Genomic DNA, 20,860 nt, shown 5'->3' on the forward strand with positions numbered 1-20,860 from the left:
CTGCCATCTCGTCCCGGGAATCACTGTGCAAACCCCCCGCCAAGGCATGCGAGCAGAGGAGGCCCCAGGAACTCAGCCAGCCCCAGCACACGCACCCTCAGCCACGACGGGGCCCTGCGCAGCCCCGGGCCGGTGAAAAGGGTTGAAAATCCCCACCTCCCACAGGACAGAACTGAGACTTTTACCTCAGCGTCGAGGGGGCCGGAAGCTTGGAACCGCGCCCAGGCTCTGCACAGGGATCACTTCCCTCCTTGTTCATGTGTGTGTGTGCATGTGGGTCTCCAACGTCCCACTCACGGGGGTGTCCAGCTCAGTGTGCTGCCGGGGACTCTCCCAGCTTCGCCCTAAAAATCCCTCTTCCCGGGAAGCCATCGGGGACCCCACTAACTGGGAGAGTTGGTGCTCACAGCTGGGAACCCATGCTGGCCCCTGGGAGGACCAGACTCCGGGGTGTGGAGGTCGGTGGTGACGCTGTTCTGGGAGGCCAGCGCTGGGTGACACCTGCTCATGTCACCGTAGCCTCAGCTGTCCCCTGGCACCCTGCTTTGATCTGGGAACTCCAAGCTGCTCCTAACCCTAAAAAAAAACAAAAAAACAAAAAAAAAAACCCATAGCATTTTTTAACTTATTTTATTTTTTTGTTTCATTTGTGTGTGTGTGGTAAGAAGGCTTCGTAGGAGACCTGCCTTCTCAGCCGATCTCTACACGCACCATGGCATCCTGCTGTGTATAAGCTCGATGCTGCTCCCTAAATCCTTTTTTTTTTTTAAATGTTTAAAGATTATTTGTTTGTTTGGGGGAGAGAGAGAGAGCACAAGCAGGGGGAGCTGGAGAGTGAGAAGCAGACTCTCCTCTGAGCAGGGAGCCCGACGCGGGACTTGATCCCAGGACCTGATCCCAAAGCAGATGCTTCACCGACGGAGCCACCCGGGCGTCCCTCAAGGACGTTTTCATCTTGCAAAGCTGGAAGTCTGTCCCCATGAGACACTCACGCCAGGTCCTCTCCCCCAAGCCCCGGGCACCCACCACCTGTGCGTCTGATGGCTCTGGGGTCCCGCTGTATGTGGAGTGACATAGGATTTGTCCTCCGGTGACCGGCTGATGTCACCGAGCTCCGCGTCCTCAAGGTCCGTCCGTGTCCGCGCGGGTGCCGCCGTCCTGCATCTTCAAGCCTCCGTGTGCGGGAACCTCGTTCTGCTCATCACGTGCCCAAGCGCTTGCACAGAGCTGCCATACGATGCGGCGATCCCCAGAAGGAGCGAGGGCAGGACCCTCGGCGCCCCCGCGACCACAGCAGCGTTAGGACCCGTCCTCGAAACGGGAACACAAGCCAAGTGATTACTGAGGACGAGCCCATGCAGGGCTGGGACATCCCTGTGCTCTTTGCACAGGACTGTAAGCCCCATCTCTGGTCCTACAAAGTCGAGGGAATGTAGGCAGGCTAGACCCCAAGCCCAGGCCGTAGGGAAACGGTGGCTGGTTCTCCCCCGCTAGCCTCAAACGCTCCTAAGCTCTGTGTCCTTCCTGCTTCTCGCTATGACCCCAAGACGCTCACCCCCTACCACAGCTCTGCTTAGTTCCTGCTGCTCCCCTGGGTCCTACCTGCCTATTTTCCCCTCATCGTCCTCACGGTGGCCTCTCAAAGCCTCACCAGACCCAGGAGGTATCCAGCGTTGGGAGACATGCCTGAGCTCAGCCCCGCACCCTCTCTCTCTGCTACACACACACCCCTATGCACACTCACCTCCAACCATCACGGACGCGTATCCGACCCAGCGGTGGGGATCCAGAAATGAATTCTGCAAGCCCTCTGCCCCGAGGAAGACAGACCCCTGATCCCAGTCCCAAACAGGTCCACGTCCGATTCCTCAGACCCTGGGCGTATGCCCTGTTGTTGGCTTTGCAAACAGGAGGTTGGGGTTTGCCGATGGCGTGAAGGCTGGTCATCGGTGGAGCGGGATGGAGGTGGGCGGGTGACCCGGGGCTGTCCCGTAGGGGTGGGTCCAAGGCAGGAAGGGTCCTTTGGCATGCAAAACAGCAGCAGAATAGAGGACATTAGGCAGGAGACACAAGGATGCACAGCAGGCTTTGCAGGTGGGGGGAAAGACCCCGAGGCAATGGACACAGGGCTCCAGGAGCTGGGTCCAGCCACGGCGTCCCTGCGGGGAACTCGCCCCGCACACACGTCTCTCCCAGCCGGATTTCCCCATGCGTTTTGCGACGGGAACGACAGACTCTGAAAATAGGAAATGGTAAATAATCACCGTCCATCCCTGGGGCAGGGGTCTCCAGGGGCTTCGTTCCTAAAACACTAATAGGGCAAAGCTTTTGGGGAAGCCGTGATCAAGGGTTCAGTAGTGTTGCATGACATGCGTCCTCTGGCTTCATGCACGAGGCCTCAGGCCGCCGCTCGCGGGGCATACTGAGCTGAGGGGCCGTCCTCCCTGTCTGTTCCTCTGCAGAATGGCAGCGGGCGAAGACCCCAGGAGGAGGGTTCTGGGGCCATGGGAAGGGCTGGAAGAGGGAGCAAACAAGTGTCAGGAGGGGGCAGCACCAGCCATCATGATGTATCCATCTAGGGGGCTGCAGCCCAGGTGGGGGGCCCTCTTGGGGGACTCTCCCAACCAAAGCTGCAGAATCCCTTCCCATGGCTCTGCTCCTTCTGCAGCATCACAAGTCAACTTCCAACCAAGCCACGGAGCCACAACGCAAGGTCCGCTGCCCCGGGAATGGTTTTCAGGGTTCTGGAGGGTGGATGGCCAGATTGCAAGCGCGTGTCCTTCCGTCCGTGCGTCCGTCATATGCTTCTGCGATACCTAGAATGCCTGCTTCTGTTCAAAACCCCAGTCCCAAAGAGACCCAGGTAGGGCTGAGGCTGGGAGGCTGAGACCCAGGCAGGGCTGAGACTGGGAGGCTGAGACCCAGGCAGGGCTGAGGCTGGGAGGCTGAGACCCAGGCAGGGCTGAGGCTGGGAGGCTGAGACCCAGGCAGGGCTGAGGCTGGGAGTGTGAGATCCAGACTTTACCTCCTTAAAGACCCCGTGTGCAAATACACTGACATTCTGAGTTCCTGGGGGTAAGGGTTCGGGTGTGTGAGGTGGGGGGGGGAGGCACACAATTCAGCTCATAATGGGAAAAATCTCAGAAAATGGACCATAGTCCAGCAGCTTCCTTGGCACTAACAAGCCGTGGGAGTGAGGGTTGGGATCATTACCGTGAACAGCTGTTTACAAAGTAAAACAAAATGGTATAAAATGTATCCAGAGGAAACCACACGGCAACGTGTCCCCTGTCCTCACCACCAACTCAGCCTCCGCAAGTCGAGCCCTGACTACGTTCTGGCGAAGATTTTTGTTGTTGTTGTTGTTGTTTTATAAATACCATTTTTTTTAATGTAAACTTTGAAAAAATCTGTGAAATCCCCAGCACGGACGGACGGCGCCCTGCCCCCTCCCTGCGCGGGAGCCCGCTGTGAAAAAGAGGAACCTTTCACAACCTTTGTGTGTTTAATTAAATCTGCAGATGACGGGTTGCCGTTAGGAGCAGGCGGCTGGGTCCCCTGGGGGGCCGGGGACCGTGTCGACTTTGCTGGGGGGGGGGGGTTGGCGCGGATGAACCGCCACGGGGTCCTTTCTCTGAAGGGACAGTCGCCTGTGCACCAGCGTTAAGGGTCCCCACCGCGCACCGGTCAGACCAGCTCCGCGGGGACAGCTCGTCCAGGACCGTCGCTGTAAGTCACGGGACCCGAGGAGGGGGGCACGCAAGCCTGGGTCGCGCCGAGGGCCCCCTGCACCCCGGAGAGGCAGGGCAGACCCCAGGCGAGGGGATGCCGCCGTCCACCTAAAGATGCTGCTGGACCGCGGGGCTGGTGGTCCGCTCCCTTGGGGGCGTGGGCTGTCAGAACCTTGGCCGCCCCAGTGTCCTACCCACGATTTATGGGGTGCACGGGGTGAACGCAGAGCCTGCCGCAGGGTCCCAGGCCTCGGGTGGAGGGCCCGCAGGTCAGGGCTCCGCAGAAACCCCTCGTCCTTGCACATCTCGGGACGCGCAAACCAGGCAACGGCTCAGCGTCTCGTGCGTTTTAGCGCAACTCCCCTCGCCGGCGCCCCGTGTCCCTCCGCCGGCCACTGTGGTCTAGTCCCGTCACCAAGGCCGCTCCGTCCCTCCCGACACGCGAGCTCGCCGTCTTCAACGTCTCATCCCGGAGACGTGTCATCCCAACGTCCCTGGGATGACGTTGGAGCTGCACACCTGCCTTCAGTGCTTTCTTTTTCTTTTCTTTTTTTGGTTACGGTTTCACAGGCGGGGAGGCCTGTTGTTCTCGGTTTGTAGGTGTTGTCGTTGACATGGACGAAGGGCTGACGGCCGTGCGGGCCCCTGTCGCCAGGGTTCTGTGCAGGGACTCTGTGACCTCCGACAAGGCAGGCGCCGGTGTGTGGGGCTACCGTGGAATGACTGTGTGTCGGCTGAGGCAGGAGCCGCGGTGTCCCCGGCTCAAATCCGCCTCCTCTGCCATTCTGTCCCCCAACGGGGTGGGGGGCACGTCGGCTCCTAATGGGTGAGGAACAGCTCTTGGGGTGGCACACAAGAGACACTTGACTCAAGGTGGAAATGGTCTAACTGGGTAGTTAGGGATTTCAGGACAGCTTCAGGCACGGCTGGATCCAGGAGTGTAAATGTTGTCAGCTCCTGCTCTCTCTTGCTCTCTCTCTCCCGTCCGCTATTTCAGCTCTGCCTTCTTCGGCTCCCCCCACCCCTCGACTGTGGGTTTAGGGTCTCTTGAGGAAGTCTGCTTGCCCTATGTGCAAGGAAAGAGATTCCCTGGCACGCTGAACCCCTTCTTTGGAAAGCAGAACTCAAAGGGACCAGCCTGTCTTGATGGTTGTGTTGCTCATACCAGGGTCAGATGAGGCTAAGTCTTGGGGAAGTCCCCAGGAACGCAGTGATGGGACTCTGGGGCGGGACACGCTTGGGCCGCATCTCGCACGTGTGGGACGCACAGTCTTGTGGACCACAAAGCTCAGAGTGGCACTGACTGCAGGGGAGGAAAGGGGGCTGGACACCAGGCTCTGCTGCAGCAGGGGGACAGCAGGGGGGAGCTGGACACTGCAGGGGACAGCAGTAGACGGGCAGGGGTTGGACACTGCAGGGGACAGCACGGGGGAGCAGACAGGGCAGGCTGCTCTGTCAGCGGGACGGCAGGCCATGTCCGAGGAGCCAGGGCAGGAGCCCCAGGGGGCAGGAGGGGCTCTGGGCGAACATGTGCACCGACCCCTCCTTCCTTCCGTTCACGCGTCCACATGTTCACGCTGCCCTTTATGGACCGCGTCCTCCGTCCTCCATCCCTCCTCTCGCTCATCCATGCGCCCGTGCATCCCTCTCTGTGCGCGGACGGGGACCTCCGTGTGCCGTTCACTCCCTCCGTCTGCATTGCAGGAGGTCGCCCTTGTGTCCGGGTCTAAACACAGGACAGAGCTGCGCGTCTCCCGGGCCTGGCCTGTAGGACTGCAGTCCTCACCGACCCCAGCCAGCGGTCACGGTGCCCTGCCCTGCGATGCGTGCGGCCGCTCCGAGAGGCCTGGGTGCTTGCTGGTCGGCGGGCAAAGACCAGCAATGTGGGCGCGATCCTCCAGGCCTCTGCCAGTCCAAGGGGTGAGGGACCGCATCGGCAGACACACGGACGGGTCATGATGGGGGCACTCGGGGAGCAGGCGGGCTCGGCCAAGCCATTCTGCTTCCGCGTGAACCAAGAGGCTCCTGGGGGGCTCCCCAGACAGGGGACGCTGCCAACACCCTCTCTCTCTTCTGTCCCCATGTTCTGACGTGTGCCCACGCTCGAGACTCACAGCCCCAAACAGCAGGTGTGAACTTACCTGGGGGATCACGGCCAACAGTCTCCAGTGAGGACAGCTCCCTGCATGAGGGAAAACCATGGCTGGTCATACGTGGTGCAGGCCATGGTCTCGGGCCAGCCCCCTCTGCTCCTCAGCACACAGCGTGGCCCCAGACACAGGGACAGCAGATGCTGAGATGGGACAGCTGGACCCAGGGCAGGAGCAGGGCTCACCCAGGAACACCGCAGACATGGTCCGAGGGCTTGGGGTTGCTCGGCCCAAGCCTTCCCGTCCCCCCTGGGATGTGAGCGAGAGAGAAACTGTCTGCGGCCTTGGGACAGAAGGAAATGGAAACAGTAGGAGCCCCTGGGAACCCTGAACCCACAAACGCCGGCTTCCCGGGAAAAGTGTTATGTCATGAGTGAAGGTGGCTGTTGTCACCCCTTCCTCCTTACCCAGGTCCCACTGCGGGTGCAAAGGGCCACGGCAACCACAGGCCAGCAGACGTGGGTGGCCGGCTCCAGACACCCCACCAGTGACCCGAAGGGTGGGGACGCTGGAGAAAAAGGAGGGAAGTCTCAGAAGGTGGGGTGAGCAGGAGCCAGGAGGACAGGAGGGCGTGAGAGCCCGGTAGGACGTGGGGAAGTTCAGCAGAAACGTCTTCAGGTTTTCTCCCGCCGGGGTCCCTGAGGCCTTCCTTTTTATGGACATATAATTCACATAGCACACAAGCAAGTAAATAATTCAGGGGGCGTTTGGTCCATTCACAATCTCATGCGACCACTGCCTCTACCTGGTTCCAGAACACTCTCGTTGCCCCACAAGGAGACCCCAACCCCACAGTGCAGTTCCTTCCCGCGCTTTCTGTGCAGCCCCAAGGGACCAGCAATCGGCTTTCTCTCTGTGGGTTTCCCATTCTGGATGTGTCATGTAAATGGAGTCACACAGAATGTGGCCTTTGGTGTCTGTGTCTCTCCGGGAGCATCGTGTTTCAAGGTCCGATTACGTGGTGGCAGGTGTTGGAACGTCACTCCTTTTTCATGGTTGAGTAATATTCTGTTGTATGCATGGACCGTCTTCTGCTTCTGCATCCACCTGTCAATAGAAATTTGGGTTGTCTCTACTGTCTGGCTGCTTTGAATAGTGCTGTTATGCACATGCGTGTACATGCTTGTGTGTGGACGTGTATCTTCGTTTCTCTTGGGGTTTACCTGGGACAGAACTGCGAAGTGAGAGACAGAGAGATGAACAGACACATATAGATGAACAGATAAATGGAGGGATGGATGGATGGATGGATGGATGGATATGATAGATAATAAGATGATAGATAGATGGATGGATAGATAGAATGATGAATGATGGGTGGATAGAGATGGATACATAGATACACAGACACATAGATTGGGTGGGTGGATGGATGGATGAATGGATGGGTGGTTGGATGGATGAATGGATGATGGATGGATGGGTAGAGATAGGTAGATGATAGATAAGATAGATGATAGATAAATGGATACATGTAGCTGAACAGATAATGGATGGAAGGATGGATGGATGGATGGATAGATGGAAGGATGGATGGATGGATAGATGGAAGGATGGATGGATATGATAGATAATAAGATGATAGATGGTAGATATATAGATCAATAGATGGATAGATAAACTGATGAATGATGGGTGGGTGGAGATGGATGCATAGATACACAGACACATAGCTGGGTGGGTGGATGGATGGATGAATGGGTGGGTGGGTGGATGGATGGGTGATGGATGGATGGATAGAGATAGATAGATGATAGATAGATGGATGGATAGATAGATAGATAGATAGATAGATAGATAGATAGATAACAGATATAAATGGATAGGTGCATGGACAGTCTAGATAGTGAGTGGGAACATCACAAGGCATATTCCCCCCTCTATTGCCTCGTTTCAATGCACGGTTCACCATCCTACTTGAGGAAGAACTCACATGTTCATTGTAGCCTCCTTCAGAAGGAACCAGCCTTCATTCAGGACTTTTGGCCTCCAGAGCTGGGACAGAGAAAGTTTCCATTGTTTTAAGTCCCCAATTTGTGGTCATGTGTTCTCATAGTCATAGGAAAGCAATACTGTCCCATCTCCCATGGTGGAAACTGGGCTCACAGAGGGAGGTCCCTGGATGGGGCCATCCATCTCCCACTAAAGGAGCTGGGACTTGAACTCAGATCTTGCTAACCAACCCCCCACCCCCACCAAGGCTAGGCTGATCATCACCAGGCCATCATGCCTCCATGGACACACTGTAGGGCACGCCATCAATTTCACATGGAAAAAAATGTAAATGGGTCCATTTAGGGGATTTCCCCCTCCCCCAAGTCACCAGTTTTCCTTTCATTCATTTCAAGACACTGTCTCTTTGATGAAACAATAAAGTAAACATCTAACTTCATATCAATTTTAACTGTGGATGGGGCCTTGGAGTAGATAAGTTTCAGTTAATAAGCAAGGTCTTTCTTGAGCAAGATCATGAATTGTGCATTGAAACAAGGCAAACAAAGGGAAATATTTGAGGCAAATGTGCTTCCCGTTCTCATCCATGTATCTAAACCATCCCTCCACCTATCCATCTGTATCTATCATCTACACATCTACCTGTCCCCATCATCCATCCATCATCTTTCTATCCATCTGTCCATCTATCTCTCATCCATCCATCCATCTGTCCATCTATGTATATCTACCTATCTATCCATCCATCTATCATCTATCCATCTACCTGTCCATCTACCCATCATCCATCCATCCATCACCCATCCATCGATCATCCATCCATCCATCTATCCATCCATCCATATATATCTATCTGTTATCTATCCTTCCACCCATCATTCATCCATCCATCCATCCATCTATGCATCTATCCATATATATGTATCTATCTATCTGTTATTTATCTATCCATCCATCAGTCATCCATCCATCCATCCATCCATCCATCCATCCATCCATCCTACATCTATCTGTTTTCTATTTATCAATCTATCTATCATGTATCAGTCTGTCTATCCATCCATCCATTTATCTATCCATCTGCTCACCTGTATCTCCTTATCTGTGTATCCATGATGTATCATCTATCTATCATCTATCATGTATCTACCTACCCATATATGTATCTACCATCTATCTATTTGTCTACCACCCATCAATCTTCTGTCTATGCATCCATCCATCGAACTGTATCTATCATCCATTTGCCAATCTGTCTAACCTTATACTCCATCAGCCATATCCGTGTCTCTATTATCTATGTATTGATCTGCACACATACATAGCTCCTTTTTTAAAAGACCCTTCTCTGGACCCCAAGCCTTTCCTGGCATGACCTGGAGATGCATGACCTCTGTCTGTCTTCATTAGCATGTTAGGGGAGTTCTTCCCATCAACAAGAAAGAGACTTAAACACCATCTGGAAAGCAGGGAAATGTGCATACCCGGGGCATGTCCCACTGAAGGGCTCCCATCCCTGGGGGTTTCAATCAAGAGGACGAGGGAAAGTGCCCATCAAGTTCAAGCAGTTGTGAGACCATCACGATGCCTTGGCTTCTCCTCAGACGTTCCTTGGACCATTTTCGCTTTGGCAGCTTTGCAGAACACGTTGGTAGAAAGTGGACGGGCACCACGAACCCCATGGTGATTCAACTCTCAATCTATTCACCTAGAGAAGAGATCTGAATCATGGTCTTTGAGCGGAGGAGAGCTTTAGTTCATTACTTGTGGACCCGCTCACCCCTCTCTGCTTCCACTACTTATGCAAATCTCTCCAACGTATTCACGCCGTTCTGGTTCCGTCGTGGTGGAGGGGCCTGAAATTCCTGTTATGTGCCTTCTGCAAGCTGTTACTTCCCGGCAGGTCCCCAACCCCCAGACCGGCTGGGTTTTCTTTCACAGAATGGCTGTTCACGTTAATTAATGCATGCCTGTGGTCACTTCCTGCCTCACAGACGGAGCCTGCTTTGGCAGGCGCCCCTCAGACGGAACTGCTCAGGAACATGTGCGTAGGGGGTGCGGCTTGAAAAATGGAAAAAAAAAAAAAAGAACCGACAACAACCACCAACCATGTAATGCAAACAGAAAGCAAGGGGCTTGTTGCATTTTAGAGATTCTGGTCTCTGGTTGGCCAGGGAGCCCTTTGCTTGTGTCCCACTCTAGGAAAAAGACACAGGAGGCAAGGAACCGCGAACACGGCTGCCGTCTCGCAGGAGGTGGCGATTAAAATCTGCATGCACCCCACCGGCGTTTAGACAGACAATGGCATGCAAATCACCCACAATTTACAGCGCACCTGGGTTGTGCAATGCAGAGGGAAATAGAACGCAGAGCGATAAGACCATCACGTGCCCATGTGTGCTTAGCGGGAAGAGTTCTTGCACTGTGATCTGAGCAGACGGACGGCCCCCCATCTTCCACCGCCAGCCTCACCCACCAGCTGTGCCCATGACTGCGGCTCAGCCCCTCTCTCTGAAGTCTGAGAACACACTGTTCACTCAGAGGCGATGCAGCAGTAACGTGAGACTCGGGTCTGCAGAGATCCGGGACCTTGAACCGTGGAGGTATTGGCAGTACCCTGTCACCCTTGAAGACACAGTGACAGGTGCAAGGTGGCCAGGAGGCCCCTGGTGATGCAAACGCCCACTTAGAAAGGCCCCTTGTGGACGGAGAACTGTTCCCCAGCCTTACCAGACTTTGCTGTTGGCAGTGTTTTTAGACCCCAGTCATTTCGATACCTGTCTCGTGGCATCGCATTGTGGGGCTAACGTGCATTTCCCTGATGACACACCATGGGTGGGACCTTTCAGTAGGCTTCCAGGACATTCCTATGTCTTCTTTGGTGAGCTATGGGTTCCGACCTTTAGCCCATGGTTCACATGGGGCTGGTTGTTCTCATGTAGTTGAGTTTTAACAATTCTTTGTGAATTTCAGATATATAGATGTGTGTGTGTGTGTGTGTGTGTGTGTGTGTGTGTGTTTATACAAATATACATATTTTTTAGCTATGTCTCTGGCAGACACCTTCTCTCACTCTATGGCTTGTATTCATGTGCTCCCAACATTGTCTTTTCCAGAGTGGAAGTTTTTAAGTTTGATGAATTCCGACGTATCCATTATTTTTTCATGCATCGTGCCTTTGGCGATCTAAGAAGTGATCCCCATGTCCAAGGTTATCTAGATTTTGTTCCATGTTAATTTGTAGATGTTTTATAGTTTTCACATTTTACACAAAGGTCTGTGACCCCCCTTTGAGTTCTTTTGAGTCTGTATCTAGATTCTTAGTTTTTGAGGTTTTGCGGGGGGGTTTGTTGGTTTGTTTGTTTTTTGGGGTTTTGTATATGGATGTCCAGTTGTTCTAGTAGCATCTGTTGAAGAAATTATCTTTGCTTCAGGTTATTGCCCTTGCCTTTTTTGTCAAAGTTCAGTTGACTATACTTACGGGGCTGTTCCTGGGCTCTCGTGCCATCCCATGGGTCCATTGTTCGGCTAATACCGTGCTGTCTTCATTGCCGTAGCTTTATAGGAGGTCATGAATCCCACTCGTGTTAGTCAGCCCTCCAACCTCTACCGTGTTGATTATTCTCATCTTTTGTCCCTCTAGATCAACTCTCAGAGCAGTTGGTCAACATCCACATCTCGTCAGGAGGTGTTAGGATTGGAGGTATCTCTCCCCTAGCCCACACAAGTCATGGCATATTAAGGCGATGGCTTGGAACCCCAGTTGGGGGAACAGTCAAGGTCCAATGGGTGAGTGAGGTCAGGGATTTCTCGGGTACCATTATTTTCTGAGTTTACATTGCGTTTTCTTAGATCCCATCACTCATACATTCACTCAGCAGACAGCAGGCCTGGGTTAAGAGCAGGCATGATGACATGATTGTCATGACGATTATGAGACAGCTTGGGCAACAGCCTGAGGATGACAATTAGAAACTAAAAGACTGTGAAAGTGCTCCAAAAAGAGGGGAGAGAATGTTTTATAGTTACAGCATGGAAAAGATAGAAGGTCGCGTATACCTAAGTGAGGTGTAAAAATACAGAACACATCATGGGAAAGATCTTGTGGCATAAAGATATAAAACGTTAATGCAACGTGAAACACCACCAACAAAATTTAAAGTTGGGTGGGTGGATGGATGGATGAGTAGGTGGATGGATAGATGAACGATAGAAGATATAGAAGATATAGATGGAGGGATGGAGGGAGAGAGGAAGGAAGGCAAGGATGGATGGATGGCTGGATGGATGGATGGATGTACAGACGGACAGATGGGAAAATGGATGGATAAGTAGATGGATGGATGGATATATATAGATATGATGCATTGATGGGTGGATGGATGGATGATAGATAGATGGTAGATAACAGATGAACAGATAGATAAACTGATACAGATGGGCAGACGGACAGATAAATGGGTGGATGGACAGATAGATTGATACATAGATACATAGAGAGATGATAGATAGATAGATGATATGGATGGATGGATGGATGGATGGATGGATGGATGGATGGGTTTTTGATAAACATGGGATGGATGGATGGATGATAGATATGATGGATGAATGGATGGATGGATGGATGATAGATAGATGATACATAATGGATGAACAGATAGATAAACTGATACAGATGGGCAGGTGGATAGATAAATGGGTGGATGGATGGATAGATCAATACATACATACATAGAGAGATGATAGATGATATGATATGTATGAATGGATGCATGGATGGATGATATGGATGGATGGATGGATGGATGGATGGATGGATGGATGGATGGATGGATGGAGAGAAGAAGGGAGACTGGGATTGTCAGATGGATGGATAGATAGATAGATAGATGACCCTGGGGTGGGACGTCCTATGGACTGCAGGATGTTGAGCAGCACCTCTGGTCTCCATACACCAGACAGCAGTATCATTCCCATCCCCACCCAGTGGTGACAACCAAAATTGTCTCCAGATGTCATCAAATGTCTGGTCTAGCAAAGTATCCCAGGTGAGAACCCTTACCCCCAGGTTATGTATATTGTCCCCCCCCCCCGCAGTACCATCTAGATGACCTGTCCTTTTTCTGAATCAATAATCAAAATGTTTCTGTCCTGTTCCATGCAGTTCCTGAACCTGCTGGTGGCTCCTCACATCTCTCTGTTTCCCTTGACTCCTACCCTTTCCATGCCTTATCTTTTCTTAGAGGCTCTTCCCTTTCTTTAATGTAGAATGATCATGGTTCCTATCATTTCTTTAGCTTGATGGAGTGTGTCAACGAAACCCCTTCCCTCCTTTTTTGCGTATTAGCTTCCCAGAAATTTTCTGTATCAAATTACCCCAAACTGGGGGCTGAGACAAGATAAATGTATTCTCCCTTATCTCTGGGGACCAGAGTCTGAGACCAAGGTGCCAGCAGGACTGGTTCCCTCCAGAGCATCTCGGGGAGAGTCTGTTCCATACCTCTTCTGTCTTCAAGTGGTTGCTGGCAATCCTGGGTGTTCCTTGACTTATAGGAACATCACCTCTGTCTCTGTCTCTGCCTCCATCTCCATGTGGCCTCCTCCCCGTGTGCCTGCCTGTGTCCAAATGTCTCCTTTCTGTAAGGACACCAGGCGTACTGGAGTCAGGTCCCATCCTGCTCCAGAAATACCTCTTCTTAATTTAACAACTTGCACAGGCTCTATTTCTAACTGAGGTCACATTCTGAGGTATGGGGAATTGGGACGACATACAAATTTGAGAGAGGCACATCTCAGCCCATGGCAACCACTCACTTTCTTGTGTCTTTGGTGAGCTGCCCACAGTTGACCAGAAAACCCAATGCAGCTTCCTGTCTGGGTCGCTTCACAAACATTGCTCACGTCCTGGGGCTGTGGGCAAGAAGGCAGTCCCTCAGACCAGGCTGGTGATGGGGTACACAGCTCCCTGGAGCTTATGTGTCAATGGCCAGAACTTCTGGGTGTCATGGTCAGATTACAAACCATAGTCTTGCTTCCTCTATGTCTGCAGGCTGGGCATCCTGCGGAGTCCTGTCTCCAAGGAGGTCCCTCGGCACTAGCAGGGATATCCCTGTACTCAGGAGCATTGCCCTGGGAGGAGTGAGGGTCAGCAGCAGCTGGCTAGAGGGAGGGTCTCAGGGGGGTGGCACTCATGCTGGTGACACCCCAAGACAAGGCAGTCCTGATGAATGCTTAATGGGTTCTGTTTGTTAATTGAAGACGGGGGACCCAGGAAATGCTACAAACAGCTCTTACGAATGTTCTCCTCCTGGACACCTCCTGCAGTGGGCTGAATGGGGGTCCCCAAAACACATGTCCCCCAGAACCTAGGAATGTGATTTGCCTGGAAATACGGTCTTTGCAGATGGGATTCATGAAGGATCCGAGATGCATTCATTCTTGATCAGGGTGGCCCTAAATGTAATGACAGGGGTCCTTATAAGATGCAGAAGAGGAGACACAGACACAGAGGAGAAGCCACATGAGGACGGAGGCAGGATTGGGAGGGACGCGGCCACCAGCCCAGGGATGCCTGGAGCCCCCAAAGCTGGAAGAGGCAGGAAGGACCCTCTCCTGGCGCCTCTGGAGGGAGCTCGGCTCTGCCCCACCTGCAGTGGTCCTGCCCCCCCCGGATCTCAGCAGCCCTGCCCCGCCTGGATGTCAGACTTCTGGTCTCCAGAGCTGGGGGAGGATGCATCCTTGGGACTTTAACTCCCCCGCTCATGGTCACTTATTAGGACTGCTCCAGGACACGCATGCAGTAACGGACCTAGCTAACAACGTTGACAGAGCACAGCACACCTTACAATGTGTTTTCTCTTCCTTGGGTCACACCACACCACAGCAAGCCTCTGAAGAGAACAGTTGAGGAGGAGACTGGAGGTCCAGGTGGGGACACCACCCTGGGCACTCTCCGTGCTGCGAGGCACCAGTGCTTCCCACGTGTGGTGGCAGCTGCACCAAGCTCGGCTCGGCCCAGGATCAGAGTCTGGTGACCAAGACCCCAAGAGAAGCAGAACCTTGCCCATGCCATGCTCATCCAGGCAGGGATCCCAGGAGCTCAGCCCATGTGTGCCTGATGACTAAACGTTCTCCTATGTGACAAAAGGCACTTCCCATCTGCATTCTCCAACAGCACCATGTCTCCAAAGCTGTGGCATTTTGTGGGGGCTGTCAGAGTCTCCCAGGGCCACCATAACAAAGCACCACAAAAGCCCAAGACACCCAGAAGGGAGACCAGGCCACAGTGCCGGGGGCTGGCTTGTGGCCTCCTGTCCTCACAGTGAGCTCAGCACCTGGGACAGCCCCCAGCATGCAGGAAACAGGAGTTGTGACCCTGAGAGAAGACGCCGGGGACCCAGAAGGACCCCCGTGCTCAGCCTTCAAGTGGGGAGTCCGATGCTGGGTGCAAAATCCATAACATTGCTCACAATCACCAAAAAGCAGAAACAACCCAACTGTCCATCCACGGAGGGACAGAGAAACCACATGGGGGTCCATCCCAGGGGGGAACAGGACTCAGCCATGAGAAGGACCAAAGTCCTAACACTTGCTGACCCATGAATGGAACTTGAAGTCACGATGGTCAAGCAGACGCCGAAAGCCACAGACAGTGCGATCCCACGTCCCTGAAATGTTCCCGACAGGCTCGTCCGCAGAGATAGGAACTGGGTGCACGGTCACCCGGGGTCTCAGATCAGGGAGGCGTGGGGCCGGGGGCCGGCGGGAACGGGGGCGATGGTCCTGCGGTGCGCAGGATTTCCCCTAGGGCCGCTCAGAATGTCGTGGGACGGCTTTACGCCGACGTTTGCACATCTCTGAGTGTCTTCAGAAACCACAGAACTGTCCACTTTAAACGGCTGAACTTGACAATATGTAAATCATATGTCAGAAGAGCTGTGAGGAGCCGTCCCAGGGAGGAGAGCAGTGGCCCGCCGTGCCCTTGGACCAGCCCGCGCTTCCTAGGAGGCGGAGGGCGACGGGCCACCCGGGCCGCGTCTCTCTCATGACACCTCCGTTCAAACCACAAGCGCGCGTTTCAGAGCAGCCCGGTCTGCCAGAGCTGATTTCTTTATTAATCACCCGTGGCGCTCAGCAGGCCGCCACACGGCCCAGACGCCTCCAGGGGGGCCGCCGCCGGGGCTCGAGGAGCGCAGACGGGGCTGAGTGCCCTCCTGGGGTGACTCACGGGGGACGCGGGGGCCGACGGGCACAGGGGGCTGCACTGTGGAGCATCTGCTCCTGCCATCCCCCATCACACTCGTCTGCTTTCCACCCTGATGCACACCATGCAAATACGCACGATAACAAGCGGCCACCTGGACGGGGTACAATGGACGCCCACGTCCCTTGGTCTGTAAGCGGAACAGGAAACAGTTTCCCCCCGTGCCGCCCCATGCTGGGAAGACCACGGCACCATCCTGCATTGAACGTGTGCTTTCCTGCCTGTCCTCGTGGGCACCAGGACGTCCGCTCACGGGCAGTGGACACGTCTCCAGGATGCACACGTCCCCCGAGCACACAGCAACATCCTCACTCACGCTCTGCACCCGTCATGTTCTGGGTGTCTGCCCTCCCCCACGTGTGTCCCTCCGTGGCACCCCTGGAGATCCCAAGGACCACGGATCCCTCTGTCTCCTGACACCCCGCGTGGACCCAGGTGGCCCCAGGGTGACCGTGCAACGCACACCTGAGCGGACCTGAGAGGAGCAGAAAGCACCGAGCTCAACGTGGAACCCGGGGCCATTTATAAACCAGTTCAAAGAACCTCCCGGATGCCGGTGGCAGATGGCAAGACCTCGAGGCAGGAAGAACGTCCGCTCAGGCCCGCGGGTTGAGATCTGCAAAGGCTTTGAAGGCGGCGTGCCGGCCTCTCTGAGACATGGACCCTGCACGTCCTGCTGGTGGACACTCCCAGAACGGCGTCCCCTAGGACAAAACGGCCGACACCCAGACTAGCTGGTGTCCTTGTTGCAGGGCCCACCCCAGGGGCCGAGAGCGTCTTTGGGGATCCTGTCCATGGGAGGGAGGCCTGAGCTACCGAGAGGCCACCCTGAGCCCCACACCCTGCTCTCAGGAGCCCCCACATCGTGCAAAAGGGCAGTCCACAGCCTCAGCCCCCTGCAGAACAGCAAACAGGAATCCACATCTGGACCACAAGCCACCAAGGTCAGGGAAACTGGCCTCGGCCGCAGGAGCCCGAGTCCCAAGCCCTCCGCCTGTGGGGCACTGTCCAGCTTCCAGGAAAAGACCCACTGATTGTTACTTGAGACGTTCTGCACAGTAGCAGCAGGCCCAGGCTCCTGAGGACAGAACCGGTCAGAACCAGAACACCTTGCTGGAACAGAGAAACCGGAACAGGCCTGAGGCCATCGGTCAGTATCCTGGTGGAGAGGCTCATGCACTGGGCCCATCCAACCCCTGCTCTAACGAGTCCCTCTTGCAACCTCTGAGCCCAGGTCTATAAGATGTGACCCTGTTGCCTACCTCACCACTTCCGGGCATGGTGGCAGGACCACGGAATGGGTGAGGGGCACTGTGCCATGGGTGCCGGCCATGCAGAGGAGTTGGTGTGACCCATGGGGTCACAGGAGCTCCTGTGCAATCACAGTGTGAGCAGGGCCAGCAGCAACGGCCTGAGGCCATCAGTATAATGGCTGGAGAGGCCAGCAGCAATGGCCTGAGGCCATCAGTATAATGGCTGGAGAGGCCGGCAGCAACGGCCTGAGGCCATCAGTATAATGGCTGGAGAGGCCAGCAGCAACAGCCAGAGGCCATCAGTATAACAGGTGGTGTGCCCAGCAGCAATGGCCTGAGGCCATCAGTACAGTGACTGGAGGGGCCAGCAGAAATGGTCTGAAGTCACCAATATAATGGGTGGTGGAGCCAGCAGCAATGGTCTGAGGCCATCAGTATAATGGCTGGAGGGGTCGGCAGCAATGGCCTGGGGCCATCAGCATTACATCTGGAGGGACCAGCCGCAATGGCCTGGGGCCATCAGTATAATGGTTGGAGGAGCCAGCCGCCAAGGCCTGGGGCCATCAGTATAATGAGTGGAGGGGCCAGCAGCAATGGACTAAGGCCGTCAGTGTAGCTGGGGCACGGCCAGCAGCTATGGTCTGAGGCCATCAGTATAGTGGACGGGTCAGCTCAAGCCACTGTCACAGAACCACACCGACGGACAGGACGGCTTCACCGACACTCATTTCTCGTAGATGGACAGGTTCTAGGAGGCCCTCTCCTCCGGCCTGCAGAGAGCCCCATGTCCCCAGGGAGCCATGGTGTGCCGGCTGCACCGTCAACTCAGCATCACATGTCACCCTCCCTGAAGGCACCCTAAAGATGTGTCCTCGAGCCCCCACTAAACGTCCTCAGCTGACCCCAAGCCGGGCTGCCCCATGCAGGCACTGTCTCCGAAACCCAGAAAAGGCACCCACAGTGCTCTCTTTCCCCCTGACTTTCAACGTTGGACGGCATTTTTCCAGCACTCGAAAGTGGAGAAGCCAGATACGGTCCAGGTGGGCGCAGGGGAGAAGGAAACCACCAAAGCAATCCCCCCAGACTGTTTAAACCAAAGAAAGCACCTCGACTTTCAGGGAGGGGTGCGAGGGACGGGCGGCCAGCAGCGGGGTGTACAGCGTGGCACACTCCTCCGTGGGAGCGGAAGAGCCCGGGCTGGGAGGTCCGCAGAAGAAACGCGAGTTCAGTTCCAGCAGCAGCGGGAGACGGATCTCACCTGCTGCGTCCAATGTGGTTTCCATATTCCAGGCTGATTCCTGGAGAGCCGCTCGCCCTCGGTCCTCCCACCACGCTCCATCAGGCTGTGAAACCTAAAAGGCAAACCAGCTGCAAAGGGGGCAGGGGAGCGGGTTTCCAGGGTCCCCCGCGGGGATTCCAGCCCATGTTCCCGGGTGTCTGCAACGCCAAGCCACGTCTCTCGGTACCAGGTCCCGTGGTGCCAGGTCCCGGTTGCACACATGGACACAGATAACTAAGATGTGGCAAGGGGCTCCCACTTCCACTCACACATCATAATGTTCCTCCAGGGCCGAGAGCGCCGTCTGCAGAGAATCCCCCTGGGTCTGTCTCCATCTGTGTCTCTCTGGACGCTCCAAGGGGCAGGGGTGTCCAGGACACAGCATGCACAGATTTTCATCAGAGAAAATGTCTGCACCAGGACAAACAGGGAGGCCGTCGTGGAAAGCAGCAGATGTCTGAGCCTCATGCAAATGAGGGACAGAGATCGGGCCGCGTGGGGCAGGCACCCTGATTGCCGAGGTCCCTGTGGGCTGTGCACGGCGCCTGGGGCCAAATGCACCATCAGAGGAGACCCCGTCCCCCAGGAGCAGCACCCGTGTCCTGACAAGGAGCAGGGCACGGGCTGGGCCTCGGTACACACCTGGGGATTGAGGTCAGAGGCCGGAGCGGGTGCCCCACCACGACACTGCCTGTGGGAGCACGTGTGAGGGGCCTACAATCTCTTAAGATGAGAATCGGCACAAATGTAAGGAACAGCTAATAGTTACCTCCCGGCCGCCATGAGGCCCCTCGGCGGTCCGTCCGTCACCCCTGTATGCGCAAGCATTCTGCAGAGAAACAGGCACAAAAGGATGGAGACCTATGTCCATCTGTGGCTGCACATCACCTAGATGTACGTGTATGAACGCAGTAGGGTGTGTGCACCACAGAACATGCACGCGCTCATATAAACAATACACACATGTGCATGCACGTGTACGCACGTGTGCACACATTGCGTGCATGTATACGATCACGTACGCATACGGTTACATCTGTACACATGTGCATGTATATGTGCATGTACACACATCTGTGCTTAGCACCTTCATTCATGTGGACATGCACAAGGGGACGTCATGCCACAGAACACGTGTGTGGGGGTGTGAGCATCTGTACATGTAGGACGCATACGCAGGATATACACGTGTGTGCGTACATATACACACGAGAGGATACGTGTGCATGAATGCATTCAAGTGTGTGTATATACGCAGGAAGACCTGTGTATATAGGTCAAAGGACACCCTGCATGTGTGCATGTATATATAAACGTGTACGCCACAGAGCGTACACAATGGTGTGTGTGTGTCTACACGCATACACGTATGTGCAGCAGGGCAAGTACTCTAGCTATTGTGGGTGCAAACATATATGTAATAGAAAACACATGCGTGTGCACATGCGATACAATGCGTATAGGATAGCGTACATGTATGAATACATGCGTGTATTTTTATGAAGTAGGATTCATGTGCTATAGAAGGACCATATACACATGCAACAGGATAAACATGTAATAGGACGGGTCCGTATACAGGTACGTATACAATACACACAATGCATTGCATGCACGATTGGACATGGTTGCATACACATACATGTGCGTAAATCTATGTAATAGAACATGTATGTGTATATATGTGTATAAACACACATGCGTGTATAGATAGAGATACAAAAAAAAAATTGACACCAAGGAATTGGGCTCCCAGGATGGCAGGGCTCGTGAGCCTGGAATCTGCAAGGTAGGGGGGCAGGCTGGAGACTCAGGAGAGACCTGACCCCGCAGAAACCTCAGTGTTTCCTTTTTCAGGCCTTCCCCTGATTAGACGAGGCCCACCGCAGGACAGAGCATCATGTCTTTACTTCAAGACAGCTGCTTGGCTCCAGAGCCGCACCTAGGAAACCCCTTCACAGACACCCTCACATGCACGCCCAGCTGGATGAGTGGGGACCCATGGCACAAACAACCTGTACCTCCCGCAGCCAGATCTCCACCCCCATCAACCCTGCCTGATCAGGCCTGGGTCACAGACAGGGCATAGACGGGGCCTGACCGGGATCCCCTGGTCCTGGACCACAATAAAGAAACGAAATCCCTGTTTCTGGAAAACTTGGATAAGCAAAATGCTCGGAGTTTGCCATGTCCTCCCCTCTTGGTACATATTCTGACTGTTATGGAAC

General features: G+C 54.3%; 1 protein-coding gene across 2 annotated transcripts in view; it reads left to right on the forward strand.

Annotated features, from left to right (window-relative positions):
- The window catches only part of LOC111157187 (purinergic receptor P2Y8), a 40,456-nt gene that overhangs the window by 15,827 nt on the left and 3,769 nt on the right, over window positions 1–20,860 (forward strand). Inside the window, exon 1 of one of the 2 annotated variants that reach the window (XM_022518475.1) lies at window positions 3,643–3,729. The exons of the other annotated variant lie outside the window; for it this stretch is intronic. The gene's annotated coding sequence lies outside the window, so the exon portion shown is untranslated. Of the gene's footprint in view, window positions 1–3,642; window positions 3,730–20,860 lie in introns of those variants that run through there. 2 annotated transcript variants of the gene reach the window in all.

Source organism: Enhydra lutris, unplaced genomic scaffold, assembly GCF_002288905.1.
Source record: "Enhydra lutris kenyoni isolate GAN:26980312 unplaced genomic scaffold, ASM228890v2 scaffoldscaffold52, whole genome shotgun sequence".
Taxonomy (NCBI): Eukaryota; Metazoa; Chordata; class Mammalia; order Carnivora; family Mustelidae; genus Enhydra; species Enhydra lutris.